General features: G+C 37.0%; 1 protein-coding gene across 1 annotated transcript in view; it reads left to right on the forward strand.

Annotated features, from left to right (window-relative positions):
- LOC143040411 (synaptotagmin-17-like) overlaps positions 1-3,017 on the forward strand; it is a 49,245-nt gene extending 46,228 nt beyond the window's left edge. Inside the window, exon 13 of the mRNA XM_076211468.1 lies at positions 2,666-3,017. The gene's annotated coding sequence lies outside the window, so the exon portion shown is untranslated. The remainder of the gene's footprint in view (positions 1-2,665) is intronic.
- Positions 3,018-18,041: the final 15,024 nt, after the last annotated feature.

The raw sequence follows: 18,041 nt of genomic DNA on the forward strand, positions 1-18,041 counted from the left end.
TGTCCATAGCCCTATGGGTGACAGGTGCACCTTTTACAAAAATCTTTAATGGAAAACTAAAACATTAGTTACCCAAAACCATACACACATGAAACACTTTATTTCACTTTTATATTTTTACAGCTCACTATTTTGCCAATACTAATGTGAGATTTTTATAACATGATGGTATTTAGATACTTTTAAGGTAATGCCAACTGACTTTTCATGTCGTATGCACCTTTAGTCTATCGTATGCATCATGAATACAATGATGACATATACCATTTGCATCACTTCTTTAATGTTGTATTTTTCTTCAAAAGTATGTTTAACTTCTCCTAGTGTCCTGGCACCACAATGCCAGACCTTCCTCAAAGATGCTGTATTATCGACAACATGACTGATAATATTTCTTTTCTTTAGGTGAGAAGCTGTGTGCTTCTTACATTCTAACTTGACCATTGGTTTACCTCTGGGATCCTTTTTTTTTTTCTTTTTTTTTTTTGTAAGACCAGAGAACTTTTGAGCTCCTTTTCATGTTGAGAATATAGTACAGATGCTCCTCTACTTACATTCATTCATTTTTTTTTTTTTTTACAGTCAGTTCAAACGACAAACTGAACATGCCTTGCCTCCTCCTCCTCCTCCACCATCTCAATTTATGTTGCTTGAATTTAATTGATTTGAAATTAATGTTATTATTTTACAATGTTATGTGTATAATTAATGATTTAGGGGTGTTTTATAAGATACGGTAATAGAATTTACGGATGTATAGTACAGTAACAACTTACGTTCATTTTCAACTTACGTTCGGCCGTTCGGAACGTAACTAAAACGTAAGTTGAGGAGCGTCTGTATATCATTTGTAAAATATTCAAGGCTTTTGTGCTAGGAGTATGTATCATCTTCATGTCTGGAGTTGGGGCTTTAGATTTTTTTTAATTAGATGGCTTGTTGTACCACTGTCATATAAAAATTCAAATATCCTTTGTATAAACAGTCACATTTAGTGTGTGGGGGGGGTTCTTAAATGTATACCTTTTGAAAACAAAAGACAGTAAATGCAGCCATCAGAATGGTTGAATGGGTACCAATTTTTACCAGTTGCATAATGCTGAATCCAACAATACCAAATGGACGTACCAGTCAATATTTTTATGACCTTTCATTGACATTGGCAGCCCATGTGAGAGATCACTACACTCCCTTCTCCATCCCCCTGAAGAGTCACTTCATCAAGTCACCATCCTTTCATAGTAGTGGTATACTTCACAGACTTCATGTTATAGTACAGTACATCAAATGTGACTTTATGCTGGAAGTTTACATAATAGGAGACTGCTGCTCCCAAGCCTAAATAGGTGGAGAATTGCAACCATTGAGTGATAATCCATATAATTATGCCTGTTAAAGCAAATGGTTGACTTGGCCTGCCTTCAGCTCTTCAACCATATGTTTTGGTTATTCTGAAATGGCTTCATGATTCTGGTCCTCATCGCCGTAGAGCTCTTGGTCTGTATCAAACTAGTCAGAACCTTGTCCACCCTGTGTAGCAAACAACCTGTTGCAGGTCAACAGGTTCCTGATATACCGATGGGGAAAGGTGAGCCAGGTCAATAAGTAGTTACAAATGGCATTGTCTTGTGTCTCATGCTCAGTGATAGTTCCCAAAAGCCATGCTGCTGTTTTGCTTTTAGTAGGTTGGATTCTGAAGTGCACAGGGGAGGTAGGCAGGCAGGCAATACTGACAGACATTCAGCTGCTCCACTGGTCATGAGGACCCAAAAAATATCCAGCTCAGAGGCTCATAGTAAACTTCACTTTGCTTGGATGTTTAGTGACACTTTCTTGGGATTACTGTGAGTCCTCAGATAAGAGATACATAATTTGTCAAACTTTTAAGTTAATCATTTTGGTACAGTGGAAAACTCTTTCAACTCAATAGTATCAGCTGCTAGAGGTATACTCCAAAATGAATAGATTCTTGGGAATTCTAGACTTTGCTCAGATCAGGTGAGGTTTCTCACATCCAAACAAAAGGGTCTAATGTCTGCTGGAACAGAATAAAGTGTATCAACATTTCCAAAAGGCTAACTTTTGAGTTTGCCTAAATTCCATTTCTACAAGGTGCCAATGGTATGAGATGTGACACCATCTGACAGTTTGGACCTAAAGCATTGCTGTTTGAGCGACTATTTGTAGTAGAAATAGGATCATCATACCTTGAGAGACAGAGGTGCTTCTTGGGACAGACGAAACCACATTTCTAGTAATTCTTAGAGCTTGGAGTTTTCTTTAAGGTTAAGAAATCAGCAATTCAAATAATTTCACCATGGCAGCCATAATAAAGTTCTTGACACCTCATTTCAATTTATTGATGCTGTTATAGTACATTGCAAAATCCTATGTCATATAATCCTGAAATTCATTCCAATTAATGCACTAATGAGACTATCACATTCCAAGACCAAAGTATCTTGCAGCCCCTGAATATACAAGATGAATTTTTTGTCACCCTCTAAGCTAGAGTTTCTTAACATTTTGCAATCTCAGTAATCTCTGTAGTTAGGTCTAGGTCATGTAGCACCCCCTGACATCTGGTTACAAGAACTAGAGTTGCTACATTACTACAAGGAGCAAACTTTTCTAGCACTCTCTAAAATTCATGTTGGCATTCCAGGTTAAGAAACACTGCTCTGAGTTGTCTTCCAAAGTGGCAACTACTCTAGTTGACACAAAACAGACATATAACTTCTCTGATGAAATAGTGGCATCCCATGCCATTAACCCTTCTGATGTGCTCTACCTTCCAACAAATTAAGTCATCTGAGATCTAAAACTGAAGGACTTTTTGCCCAAGTTCCAATATTCAGTGAAACAAGATTGCTTGACGATGACTGATGTAAATTCCTAAGTATTGTATGTAATTGGCAACTAACGCCAAGTCTATCAAAAGAAACACCATGTGAAGATGTCTTTATCAGAATGACGTTTTGCTTTATCAAGCACATAGGGTGACAGTACATAGTACCATACATACATATACATACATATACCAAGGCTTTTTCCCCCTTCCAAGGGAGGTAGCCACAAAAAGAAAGGCATAAAAACACTCCCACCCATTTCATCCCTAAAAACACTCCACACCCCTCCCACCCTTCCTCTCATCTGAGCACCTCCTGGATGACGGGTCATCCCTGAACCCTGCCCACCGCCCTGGGTCAGAAGCAGTGTCGCAAGACACAGTACATCCACAGCAAGGCCGCTTCATTTAATCGGCGACCCCCCCTCTCCGTCCCCCCTTGCATATAAGGAGAGGACGGGGAGAAATCCCTTCGGGCTGCGTCAAAATTTACTCACACATACTACCCCACCCCCCACCCCCCCGCCTATTCCTCCTCATGTCGTCACAACATCATCCATATACAACCATTCTCCACTCACCTCTGTCTTCCGTCCTCTCCCTTCCTTCCTCAACAGACATTCCCCTTTTCCCCAAAGCCCCCTTCACCCCATCCATCCACCTCATCCTAGGACGTCCCCTCATGTTCACTCCCTCCACATCTGCCTTCCATACCTCTTTTACTAGTCTTTCGTCACTCATTCTTTCCATGTGTCCAAACCATCCTAATATTCTTTCATCAACCCTCTCTCCCAAATCCTTTTTCACCCCTGTTCTCCTCCTCACCTCTTCATTTCTCACTCTATCTAGCCTAGTAACCCCCACCATACTTCTCAGACACCTCATCTCAAACACATTCAAACTCCTTCTCTCTTCTTCTCTCTTATGTTCCACGTTTCTGCCCCATACAGTGCTGTTGGCACAATCACTCCTTCATACAGTCTCCTCTTCGCATCCATTCCCAAATGTCTATTTCTCATTACACTCTTTAAACCACCAAGGCATTTACTCGCTTCTCTCAATCTACATTCTACCTCCACCTTCACTCCACCTTTTCCTGCTACACTTGCACCCAAGTATCTAAAACTATCCACTTCCTCCAGTCGCTCTCCCTTAATGTTCACTTCCAGTCTACTGCCACTTTCACCCCTTGTACATCTCATCACCTTACTTTTACCCACATTTATCTTTAGCTTTCTTCTATCACATACTCTCCCAAACTCTGCCACCAGCTTCCTCAATCCCTCCTCTGACCCTGCCACAAGCGCAGTGTCGTCCGCAAACAACAGCTGGCTCACCTCCCACTTTTCTCCATTTTCTTTAACCATCTCCAATCCCTGACTCACCACCCTAGCATTCACTTCTCGCACCACCCCATCCATGTATAAGTTGAACAGCCAGGGCGACATAACGCATCCTTGACGAAGTCCCACCTTTACTTCAAACCACTCACTCTCTCCATTTCCAATCCTAACACATGCTCTACTACTCACATAAAAACTCTTGACAGCTCCCAAAAGCTTTCCTCCTATCCCATAAATCTGCATAACCTCCCACAGTGCCTTTCTGTCTACCCTATCATAAGCCTTTTCCAGATCCATAAAAGCCCAAAAAACATCTTTCCCCTTTCCTATAGCTTTCTCACATATCTGTCTTACCACAAAGATCTGATCTACACAACCTCTACCCGTCCTAAATCCACACTGTTCCTCACCAATTACTCCTTCTGTTCCTCTCCTAATCCTCTCAATTAAGATTCTCCCATAAGCCTTCCCTACTACACTCAACAGGCTAATCCCTCTGAAATTACTACATTCACACTTGTCCCCTTTTCCCTTGTAAAGAGGAACTATACAGGCACTACTCCAGTCCTCCGGTACTTTACCCTCTCTCCAGCAAACATTAAATAATCTCACCAACCAGTCCACCATCACTGAACCTCCCTTTTTCAGACATTCTGCATGACATCCATCCAGACCAGGTGCCTTACCTGCTTTCATCATCTTTACAACTGCCTTCACCTCATCCTTCCTTATTTCTCCTCCGTTCTCCTCACTCATCACTCTCATTTTCTTCGTATTTCCCACTGCAGCTATCTTTCCTTCCCTATCCTCCTTCACATTTAGCAACTCCCTAAAATATTCTGCCCATCTTCCCCTCACTGCCATCTCTTCCATTATCAACTCTCCATCTGTACCTTTTACCTTTTCTTCCCTACTTGATTCGCCTCCTCTTCCTCTCTTAATTTCTTTCCAAAACATCTTTTTATTACTTTCAAAATTTTCTGTCATACTCCTACCCCATTTCACATCTGCTCTCCTCTTTGCCTCCTTTACCTTTTGCTTTACTTCTCTTTTCTTTTCTTTGTACCTCTCATATGACTCCCCTGTCCTCTTTTGTAACCAATCTGTGAATGCTCGCTTCTTCTCTTCTACAACCTTCTTTGTTTCCTCATCCCACCATTCACTACCCTTTCTTCTATTTCCCCCTGTCCTTCTTGTTCCACACACCCTCCTTGCACACTTTAAGACTCCCTCCTTGAACCATCCCCATTCCTCCTCCACACCCATCTCTGCTCTATCCTTTACTCCCTCCCACTCCTCCTTCAGCTTCTTTTCGTACTCCTTCTCCTTTTCCTTTTCATTCAAGGAGTTCACTCTAAGAACCTCCCTACCTTTTGTCCCTTTCCTCCTTCTCCATCTATCCTCCACTCTCAACTTACCTTCCACCAAAAAGTTGAAAATAGTACCATAACTGTACTTTATAAAGCTCCAACAAGCAAAACATCCCAAATGTTCAAGGGTGAACAGCATTTTAATCCACAATGTTGCTTCATACCTTCACAAGTGAAAGGGTAAATTGGGTCTTTTTCACATTAAAATATCAGTCACACTGGTCTTGTATACCTCTGGATACAGCAGTAATTTGGAATTATTGGTAAGGAAAATTTGCGGTCACACTGAAAGCATTCTGAAGAAAGTTTTTTTTAATGCACCTTAACATATTTTTCTGTTACTGTTTGTGAACTGCATTAGTACACCATGGAAAAGTCAATAAGCAATAGCAGACCAGAAAAGGCAAACATTTACCTTCAGAACTTCTTTGATGATCAAAATGAGTTCTGGTGGTTTAATATGTTGTCTCTTGAAATTTGAAATAACATTTGAATTATTAGAAATAATGTTAATAAAACAATTACCTTGTCCATTTGATTAATAGAAATCCTATGAAGCATTAAGCATCCATTCTTCTGCAGTTTTTACTAGATATTCTTTTTCATCTTTCATTTAGTCTAAGTCAAAGAGTTTCCAAGAGATCTAAACTTGCATTTGGATTTTATCCTGATGATGTGACAAAATCCTTATGTAGTGTGAAATCCAGAATTAAACAAGATTTTAGATCATAGTACTATAGAACCACCATAGGATTCATGTGAAGTTTGTGGTGTTCTATCCATATATGTTTCTCTCTCTCTCTCTCTCTCTCTCTCTCTCTCTCTCTCTCTCTCTCTCTCTCTCTCTCTCTCTCTCTCTCTCTCTCTCTCTCTCTCTCTCTCTAACTATAGCTCCCCTTCCTACTCTATTGGTGGAGGGGAACATTTTTCTGAGTTGGCACTTTCCTTAATGTGATAACATGTACTGCTACTATATTCATATGATGCCCCTCTCTGTGCGCCTAGGTCTTCCCAGACACAATAGTGTACTTCATGGTTGCAATCTGCTTCACAAATGTTTAACCCCTTCAGCACAGTAATGTACAAGTTTTATTTATTCATTCATTATTATTATAATTTTCTAGTGGATACTAGGCATTTTTATCTCACTCACCACGTGGGCTCACATCTAAGTGCTGGACAGCAGCAAAGTGTTCCTAAACGTGATCACCCCACCACAGGCCCTCAGCTTAGCATAATAGTTTAGTAGTGGTCAAAGCAACAAATATAAAGAGAATGTTATCGTGTTGGATGGGTTAATTTGATCTTGCTTTCTGTCACTGCTCATGATCTGTTCTGATTCCCAGTGGCTCGACAGTCATCTCAATCCTCCACATTTCGTCCATCAGCCTTCATGTCACCTTTGTGATAACCAGTAGTTTCCATAAATGCATCAAAAAAATGTCAACAACATCACACTTATGCTCATTTGGTAACAAGTTTCTGGATCAAACTCCTGGAATACAGATTGCTGATGTTATAAGCTCTGTTTAATGACCAATACCAACATACCAAAATTTCACATACACTTCTCACCCAACATACAACCTTACCAAGCCAGATTAAGCCACTGTGGTGATGTACAGAGGCAGTATCATCCCTTGGGGATATAGTGGTTCTACAGTGAACCATTAAAGCTGAACTACACAACACTTTCAGCTTCATATATTTTTTCAATATTTAGTCATTACTAATATAGCCATAAAAAGTTTTGTGCAAATATAACCATAAAGAGTTCTGTGCATATATAGCCAATAATTGCAGTGATAATAAGTATTAGTCTGTTTCCACACTTCTGTATCTGAAAGCATTTGAGTTTAGATGATATTTAGCAGTGTTTATCCTTGAGTTTGGTGAACGAGTAAGGACATGTTGCTCCTTTTTTATGAGTCTTGGGTGTGTCTGACATTAAATTAAATGTATGAATATAACTTTAAACTTTTTGGGGATGCTTAAAGGATTAGGAAATTACAGGTTAATTGATGTTTGATTTGTAACTGCAAACTGCACGCTTCTCTGCTTCTAAAAACATGATTGAGTCTAGAGTTTATATGACAGTTTATGTTGGACTGAAAATAACTAGCATTTTAAGGATATTTAGGGATGTTGGATATTACAGATCATGAGATATTTTGTTTATCACCATTTCTTCTCCATCATCTTCATCTGAACACCTATGTAGATGAAAGTTGTGCATCTGCCACAATATCAGATGCATGACTTTATACTTTCAGGTGTGATGAATCAATGTCGAATGATAAATTCTACTTGGATACGCTTATTTGTCAGGCAATGTTAACCGATAATTAAAATGTGTATGGACCTGGTGTCTTATTGGCCTTTATATGTTTGAGACATAAGCACATGAACAGGCATGGTGCTATTATGCAATGACCTTTTTTTGAGTGGACACTAAAAGGAAGTTAGCCAGCCAATGCATGCACTCACCCCACACTCATTTGTTTCACTAAGAAATATATATATATATGTATATAATATATATATGTATGCTAATAAGAACATGGGTACGTGTGTTCACTTATGCAAAGTAGACCACTTGGAAAAAGGAAACTAACGAAGCAGAGTGCTTTTGTATATTACATCTTCAGTGCAACAAGTACACTGAAGATGTAATATACGAAAGTGCTCTGCTTCATTAGTTTCCTTTTTCCAAGTGGTCTACTTTGCATATATATGTATATATATTAGCTCATGTGAAGGGCTACCCTTGTCCTCAATCCACCATCTGGGCCAGAATCAATGTAGCAAGACAGAAATTTCAATTGATATTAAGACTCTTAGAAAAAGTTTGACAGTGACATAAATAAATATAACAGGATTCTCATTCCCAACAGACTATAGTCGTAACCCACATTTCGGCAGTATCCTACACAACTGTGCAGCCCTATACTGGATCCGCTCTGGTCATCTCACATGGGCAAGAGCTAGAGTCTTACAATGAATCCCTAGTCATTGTATATCTTAAGACAGGTTCTAACAGTATCAAGACAAAAGCTCACACTCTTAAATAGACAGACCCTTCCATCTTCGAAATCATGCACATTTTAACTCTAGATTATACTAAAGTATACAGTCTTACATTAGACATATTACCTTATATAATGACAATATATTTACAGAATTGTCAAAATTATAGAAACCAGTTCTCAGATTTAAACTATGAAATGTTTAATACGCCAAGATTCGGTGATATTTCAGTCTAACAAAATTACAAATTACATCTAACATGCTCATAAATAACTCTATGTATGACATGTTTTTTATAATATAGATTGAATCAACCTAGTGTTAAATCATAACTTGTTTGTTCAATGAAAATTTGTCACATTTGCGTTGTCACAAGGGTTCTCGATAGTGTTGATATTCTTGAAATGCTTCAATTATGTTATACCCACTCAATGCATAAGGAACTCCTGGTAAACTTTCATGGGGAGAAATTAAAAGCATGTATACCTGTCTACAGCAGCGTTTCTTAACCAGGGTTCCCCGGAACCCCAAGGTTCCGCAAAAGATCCCTAAGGGTTCCGCGAGAACAAGTGAGATAAGCTAATGCACTTTTGATTTTTCTTTAATTTCATATACGTAATATAACCAAATACGCACGACATATTATTGGTTATTGTAATAATGTAATATAGACATCATCCTATCTAACCTATTATTACGTTGAAATTCAAATGAGAAATATTTTTTTTTCCCGCAGGGGTTCCTTGAGACATGCATTTTATTTTAAAGGTTACGCAAGGGTATAGAGATTGAGAAACTCTAGTCTTCAGAGAGAAAGCTTTTGATAAAGTACTTCACAATTGACTAGTGTTGAAACTAGAACATTGGAGAACTAACAGATAAACTACTGTATTTTTTTCACCTTGGTCTTTGGATCACGTGTTGGACTCGTGATCGACAGCTATTTCCCTCCCGGAAGAGAGCTCAGAGCTCTTATGACCGATCTATGGGTAATGCTTTGACCTTTCACACACACACACACACCCAACTCCCCGCCCACGAGAGTCAGAGTAACGACCCGAAGCACAGCGATACCGAAATAATTTCGGCCCTGGGCAGGATTCGAACTGGGTACTACGAGCACGCACCGTACTTCCCAGTCCAGCGCTCTACTTTTTAAAAGGGAAGGTACGTGAGGACAGAATTAAAGTAAAAGATGAAGAGATGATGGAAAAAATAGACACCTTGATCCTTTCAATGATATGGTCCACACAGGGCAGTAACCAATATGGTTCCCAACTGCAACGATGCATAAATTAAAATCTGAAAATCGTATTTGGAAATTAAGGATGTAGACCAAGTTGGTATGAGAAATTATAGAATATTAAACGGGACATTCCGAGCGTTGCTCCATTCCTGCGTATTATGATTTGGTAAATTCACTATTTTTTCCTCTTTATAAAGGTTGTAAGCTTTTGTTGCGAGATCTTGCTTTATGAATTTTGCCATGGATTGATGATCGATCACCGGTGTTGATTTTTACACATGAAAATTATAAACAATCGTGTAGCTGATATATGAAATGTGAAACTTGCCAACAATGAAATATCAACAATCCTTGCGTCTTTACGGATTAGTGGATTACTCAAATCAATAACAACTCCCTTGAACAGCATTTTGAAACGTTTTTTATCCTTTGAATGTTGTTCTAAAGATATCCTTGCAAACACCTGGCAAACTTCCAACCGAAATATCACACTGGGCCATTTTTCCTCCCACATTCTACAGCCAATCTCCATCTCAATAACTAGAATATAACTTTGCTTACAAAAATCTAGATGTCTCTAAAAACATTTCAACAGTATGTCCAAAGCGTCGTTAACACGGCGCTTTTTATTCGCTGTGGACAAGCATCTTCGTGAGCGACTAAAACCATGAATTTGAAGTGTCCGTTTGACGCTGCTATACAGTTAGGCCGGTTAACACGACGCTGATTTCGACGCTAGCATTCTTTATTGGCTACAAAAACGCTAGACGCGCCAAATAGACGCTGCGAATACATCATTTTAATCGTTAGCGAATTACATTGTCTTGCAGTTTAGGTGTTAACACCATGCCTTGTCTGGGAATTAACACGCTTGTCCAAATGGTATAAGTTTGCAATCCCTTGATTTACTATTCAGTTTATATATATAAATATATATATATATATATATATATATATATATATGGTGGACGGTAATGGTGCTTCAAAAACAGTGCAAGTGAAAAAATGTAAAAATGGCACCATAAGTGCAACTCTTTCTTTCGTCCGACTGTGGTGTTAGTTGTGATTTACAAATGTGTTACTACATTTCTCACCAGTGATGTATATATATATATATATATATATATATATATATATATGCACATGACAGTTTGTGGGTAGAGTTAACCCAAACAAATGGACAAAAAATGAATATAGGTGTAATATATAGGCCAAAGACATTATCATTAGCAGACGACAAACTGTTATTTCAAGAACTGTCTAGTTTCTGCAACCGGGATTTATTGATAATGGGTGATTTCAATTTTACTGACATTGATTGGATGACCCTTGAACATGGCCATATAGGTAGTCGCTTGATTGATTTTCTTGGTGACAATTACTTAATTCAGCATGTAAAAGAGCCCACAAGATATGGACACTTACTCGATTTATTGATCACTAGCCGCGAAAGCATGGTAACTGATGTAGAAGTCGGTGAATCTGTTGCAAATAGCGATCACAACTTAGTCAGATTCAAACTCCTAAACAATTTTAGAATAGATACTTGTGCTTCTAAAATACCCGATTTCAGTAAAGCTCAGTTCATAGAACTACGTCAGGAGCTTCAGCTTACAGATTGGGAGGCAAAATTAAACGAAAGGCCTGTAGATCAGATGTGGGAAATATTTCAAAATACGCTCACTAAGATGATTCAAACTTACATTCCTTTTAAGGACAGACGTCCACCAAATCAGGCTCGCCCAAAGTGGCTCGACAAAGAAACTGAAAAAAGTATTGCTAAAAAGAGACAGGCTTATAAGAAATATAAGTGCTCGGGTGCATCTAATGACTATGAAAGTTATGTATCAATACAGAGAGATTTAAAAAAGACAATAAGAAAAAGAAAACGACAATACGAAATGAACATCGCTGAGAAATCCAAAGAGAATCCCAAAGAATTCTATAGTTACATTAGAGATAAAAAGGTTGTTAGGAATCACATTGGTCCACTATTATCTGCTGACGGTCAACTTGAATATTCAAATGAAGGAATGTGTAATCTCTTAAACAATTATTTTAGCTCGGTATTCGTAAACGAAACACCTCAAAGTGAATTCCAAACTGAAACCTGTGAAAAGTCTGGGGTAAACTTACTCACTACGGTAAATATAACAAAAGAAAAAACTAAAAGGTGTATAGACAAACTCAAAGTTAATAAAACACCAGGGCCTGACGGTTGGCATCCAAGAATCTTAAAGGAAATGAAAAATGAGATTGTTGTTCCATTAGAAATTATTTTCAAGAAATCCATCATATCCGGAGATGTCCCAAGAGAATGGAAGCTAGCTAACGTTACTCCCATATTCAAAAAAGGTGACAAAAAGAAACAAAATAACTATAGGCCTATAAGTTTGACTTCGATCGTAGGAAAAATAATGGAAACTATCATCAGAGATGCTATCGAATATCATTTAGAAAGTAACCGTTTGATAAATGATAGCCAGCATGGTTTCAGACGGAAACGTTCTTGCGTGACTAACTTACTCGAATTCTACAACACAGTTATCTCGAATTATGACAAAAGAAACAATATAGATTTAATATATCTAGACTTTGCAAAAGCTTTTGATACCGTCCCACACGAAAGACTACTTACTAAATTAGCTTTGCATGGAATAAGTGGTAGCCTATTAGGTTGGACTAGTAATTGGTTGAAAGGTCGAAAACAGAGAGTTGTTTTAAATGGAAAAACTTCTGGATGGAAAAGTGTTGCAAGTGGAGTTCCTCAGGGTTCCGTTCTTGGGCCACTTCTATTCATATTATATATAAATGATATAGACCATGGACTAAAATCTACTGTTTCCAAATTTGCTGATGATACAAAACTGTGCGGAGTGGCAAAGGATCACTCAAACCAATTAGATATTCAAGAAGATTTAGATCAATTACAGCAATGGTCTGAAAAGTGGCTAATGAAATTTAACACAAGTAAATGCAAGGTAATGCACATAGGTAAAAATAACAGTAAGTACGATTACAAGTTATTTGGAAATTCGTTAACAAAAGTGGATAGTGGAAAAGATCTCGGCGTAATTATCAGTAACGACCTCAAATCATCCAAACAGTGTATTTCAGCCTCTGAGAAAGCAAATAAGATTCTGGGATTGATTGCGCGATCTTTTGATTTCAAAAGTCCATCACTCATTAACAAGCTATATAAATCGTTAGTTCGTCCACATTTGGAATATGCTGTTTCCGTATGGTCACCGAATCTCATTAAAGACATTGACAGACTGGAAAAAGTACAACGGCGAGCCACAAAACTTATTCCAAATATCAAAAATAAATCATACGAAAATCGACTTAAGCACATGAATCTGTTTTCCCTAAAAAAGCGTAGACTCAGAGGTGACTTGATACAGGTCTTTAAGATTTTAAAGGGAATTGACAACATCAAAAGTGACCAAATTTTCACATTGAATGAGAATCAGACAAGAAACAATGGTCTCAAACTGTCCGGAAATAGATTCAATTTGGAAGTAGGTAGAAACAACTTTGCCAACCGTGTAGTTAATGAATGGAATAAACTTCCTGCACAGGTAGTGCAATGTAGTTCAGTTCAAAGCTTTAAGAATCATTTAGATAAATACCTAAGTAAGATGCTGTAATGATTATGATTTATGTTATATTATTTGTTTTTGTTTTGTTATAATTTGTCTGTCTGATTTTCATTTATTATTAGTTATATGTCAATTTATAATCATTTACTAATTACCTGTTTGTTTGTTATTCAACTATACCTATGCATTTATTTATGTATTTTATTTGATATTTTTACATTATTATAGTTTTAATTTATTGTTAATATGATATATATATATATATATATATATTTTTTTTTTTTTGCATCCGACCTAGATATGGATCAAAAGGTCTCCTGTCGGCATGCTCCGCCTTTGTAATATATATATATATATATACACATATGTATATACATATATATCTACATATATATATATACATATGTATATATATATATATATATATATATACATATATATATATATATATATTATATATGTACATATACATATATATACATATATTTATATATGTATGCATATACATGCGTAAGTAACCACTAGGAAAAGTAAACTAACGAAGCAGAGCGTTTCGTATAATTTCATCTTCAGTGCAGATATAAAGAAGGAATTATAAAATGAAGAAACAAGGTACAGAATATATGACATAGTGAAGGGGGCATTCGAGAGGTAGTGGAAGAAGTACACGTGACGGACGTTTGAAACGTCCTGGTAACCAACAAATATGGGATAACTGCTCATAATTTATATTATAATTTAGATAATTTTGAAATTTCATGAGAAATATAACTGTCTAATTTGTACAAACCTTGATGGAGATTAACATTAATTCCCTTACTAGATTTGATCAAACTGCATTCAATTTAATTTCTGTTATGTTGTTGTATGTGATGACTTCAGCGTTATCCCAGTCAACTGGGTGGTTAAAATGGTTCATGTGGTTGAATATACCGCTAGATTGGTTTCCCTCTCTAACGTATTTCTTGTGTTGATTGATTCGTGTTTTAAGTGTTTTAGCAGTCTGACCAACTTAAAACTGATTACACGATTTACAAGGTATTTTGTACACACACACCCTTTATCGCTGTTGACAGAATGTTAATCTCCATCAAGGTTTGTACAAATTAGTTATATTTCTCATGAAATTTCAAAATTATCTAAATTATGATATAAATTATGAGTAGTTGTCCCATACTTGTTGGTTACCAGGACGGTTCAAACGTCCGTCACGTGTACTTTTCCACAACCTCTCCGAATGCCCTCTTCACTATGTCATATATTCTGTACCTTGTTTCTTCATTTTATAATTCCTTCTTTGTATCTGCACTGAAGATGTAATTATACGAAAGCGCTCTGCTTCGTTAGTTTACTTTTCCTAGTAGTTACGCATTTGCGAACACACGCTCTTAGTGTTTTTATTGCATATATACATATATATATATATATTGAAGCATGGGATCACATGAAGAATCGTCACCCCACCAGACTTCGATAGGGTGACAATTCTTCGTGTGGGCTATCCTAGGGTGATAATTCTTTATGTGGTCCATCCTGGGTTTATGATTTTTATTTTGTTTAAGTTGACGACAATAAGCATAACCCTCATTCAACTTTTAACTCAAACAAACTCTCAACTGTGGAAGACCAGTGGGATAACTACTTAAGCCGATAATTGCCTCTTAACTATGACAACGTTTTGGTACTCACTGTTCTAATCTAGCTTACATCAGCTAATTTTCGTCAGGTTAGCGGATATCACCGAAACGAAGAGGAATGAGTTAATTACAGACGATAAGGACCTTTGTTGACCTGACGTCACATAATTATAGAAAATAACTGGTATTCGATAACTTTGGAAGTCAACCGCGTATTCATTTTAAGAATTTCATTGCAGGATATAAGTAGAAAAAAAAATTTATCTTCTTAATTCTTAAAGTTTTTTAACGCGATGACTATGCACTCTTTTTTCTGAAACAAAATTAATACTGTATAATGATGATAATATACATCCAATGATACGTTCTCAATTGAAAGAGAATTATAAACAAAGCGATTTTATAATGCCGTCCATTGTACATCGTATAAGACGATGGAGCATCCACCACGAGATGATGAATGACCATGAGCAGGTCAAGTTGATTTGCTCTCCTATGGGAATACTTGGAGAGACATCTACGCGACATGAAGTAGGTAGCAACGTTCAAACGCACGCACAAAGAAACTTGGGAATGAAATTACTTGTATGAATTTGTGTTGTTTTATTTATTCTTTGTGCAATCTAATAAGATAAATGCAGTATAGAAACATTATAATAATTTAAAAGAAGACCACGGGAGAGATTTTGATAAATTCTCGTGTCAAATTTTCTGGGTATAAGGCCTTTACAAGAAAGTTTTATGCCCAAAACGTTTGATTTATAAAAGCTTATCAAGCTCTCTTATGTTCTTTCCCTCTGCCCCCACCTAATACCTGACAATATTGATTACTCGGTAATGGGTATTGCCTTTACCACCGAACTGCTAAAGTTGTCTTTCTAAGTAAGGCGAGATCAAATTAGCAGAAACCTGTCCAGGCCGTTACATACGTCTCTTAATCACATTGAGAATTTTACCTTACTTCCCTTAATTACTTAACATTAATTTCCGTACCTTACTTACCTACTTTACTAAACTTAACCAAAAATAAATTCACCAATGAAGAAATAACAAAGTTACCGGAACAAATGTAATGTTTTCCGTTTTCTGACACAGCGAGAGAGCGCCATTTTCATCACGCCTTCTTTTGATCACGTGATAAAGATGTGTCCGGACATAATCCCTCCTGGACACAATCCCCCCGGACAAAATCCCTCCTGGACAGAATCCCCCAAAGACAATATCCCACCCTGGACAGAATCCCTCCTAGAGTATATGTTTGTTTATGTATTTTAATATATCAATGTATTTTAATATATCAATGTATTTATATATCAATGTATTTTAATATATATTCTCATAATATTTGACTATATGTTTATGTATTTCAATATATATGAAATTTTCATATGTTTGCAGTGAAGCAAAAAACTTTTTTTTCACAAATGATTTATTCAAACAATTATATAAATGTCTGTACTGTATGCATTATTATTTCGGTAAGGTAAGATGTTAATTGCTTTGCATGTGATGGAATATAAGAGGAGAGCTACTAATCTGAATAATGTGGGGGGATTTTGTCCAGCCCGCTCACTTTTGTGGAGGGATTCTGTCCAGGAGGGATATTGTCCGGGGGGATTGTCTCCGGGAGGGATCATGTCCCGGATCCGATAAAGACACGCGGAAGAATACGGCATAGCAAACAAGAACACAATGTTGGGTACGGAAATAGTCGTAGGAATTTTTATTAACCTGGCTAGGAAAAAAAGAAATACAATAAGTAAGAAAAATATTGATGGAGTCAAAAACTGCTTCCTACAACCGGAAAAGATAACAAGAATCATAGTTATCCAATAAACTTGAAATATAAAAATATATTTACTCAATATGTTTAGATTTAAATTATTTGGATCATTAATATAGAAATAAATTTGTTTAGATTACCAAAAGTATATATACATAATTAATAGGGTAGTTCATCTTTGAATTAACAGCAAATGGTCTATTTTGATCATATCGGTTTGGAGAAGAGGGCAGAATAAATAGTCTCATCACATTTTTTACGACTGGCAAGGGAATCATGATTTTACCTGACTGGAATAAGTCACATATGTCTTAAACATGTACCAGCTTGTAGCTATTTTTAGTCACATGTTACTAAATGTGAAAATGGAACGCTTTGTATCCATCTTTTGTATGATCACTTAGGCGTTCGAAGAAGTGTAATAATTACAGGACATATCGTGACCTTACACGACCTGACTTAAGAGGGATTAGTAACTGACCCAGGAGAAGCAAACGGAGAGAATGTGGAAGAAAAACAACGGAGCACGGGAGGGAATGTGTAATATTTTCTCCATTTAAAACATAATGTTAGGCTCACTAGTACACGCGTAGATATTTTATTTTATAGTTAAGCAAATTAGGCAAAACACACGCATGCATGCATTTAATGAAGCGGCCTTGCCGTGGATGTGCTGTGTTTTGCGACACTGTTTCTGACCCAGGGCAGTGGGTAAGATGCAGGGATGACCCGTCATCCAGAAGGTGCCAAGATAAGAGGGAGATGGAATGGGTGGGAGTGGTTTGTTGGCTACCTCCCTTGTAAGGGGGAAAAAGCCTTTGGTGTATGTATGTATGTATGTACCATGGGTCTTAATTTTATCTATCAATTCTCAACTGGATGATTATTGAGACTAAAATTGATGACATTTGGTTACCATAAGAAATACAAAGTATTGAATTCTCTATTGTGGAATCGTGATTTTCAGTTAACGAATATTGAAAATGGATATTGTATTCTAATGTCTATTAAATGCTCAGATTTATGCCCACATTTGGCAAAAAATCGAGTGATTCCTGATCACCAAATGTCCATTCAGCCATTTATTTCAAGCGGTCTTGGAGTTTTATGTAATTTTTCTTAGTCTGAACTGATCGTCCATTATTTATTTGATCAGTTATAGTCTACACAACACCGTTGTCTTTT

The sequence above is a fragment of the Oratosquilla oratoria genome, chromosome 28, assembly GCF_046742065.1.
Source record: "Oratosquilla oratoria isolate Oo_2021 chromosome 28, ASM4674206v1, whole genome shotgun sequence".
NCBI classification, from domain to species: Eukaryota; Metazoa; Arthropoda; class Malacostraca; order Stomatopoda; family Squillidae; genus Oratosquilla; species Oratosquilla oratoria.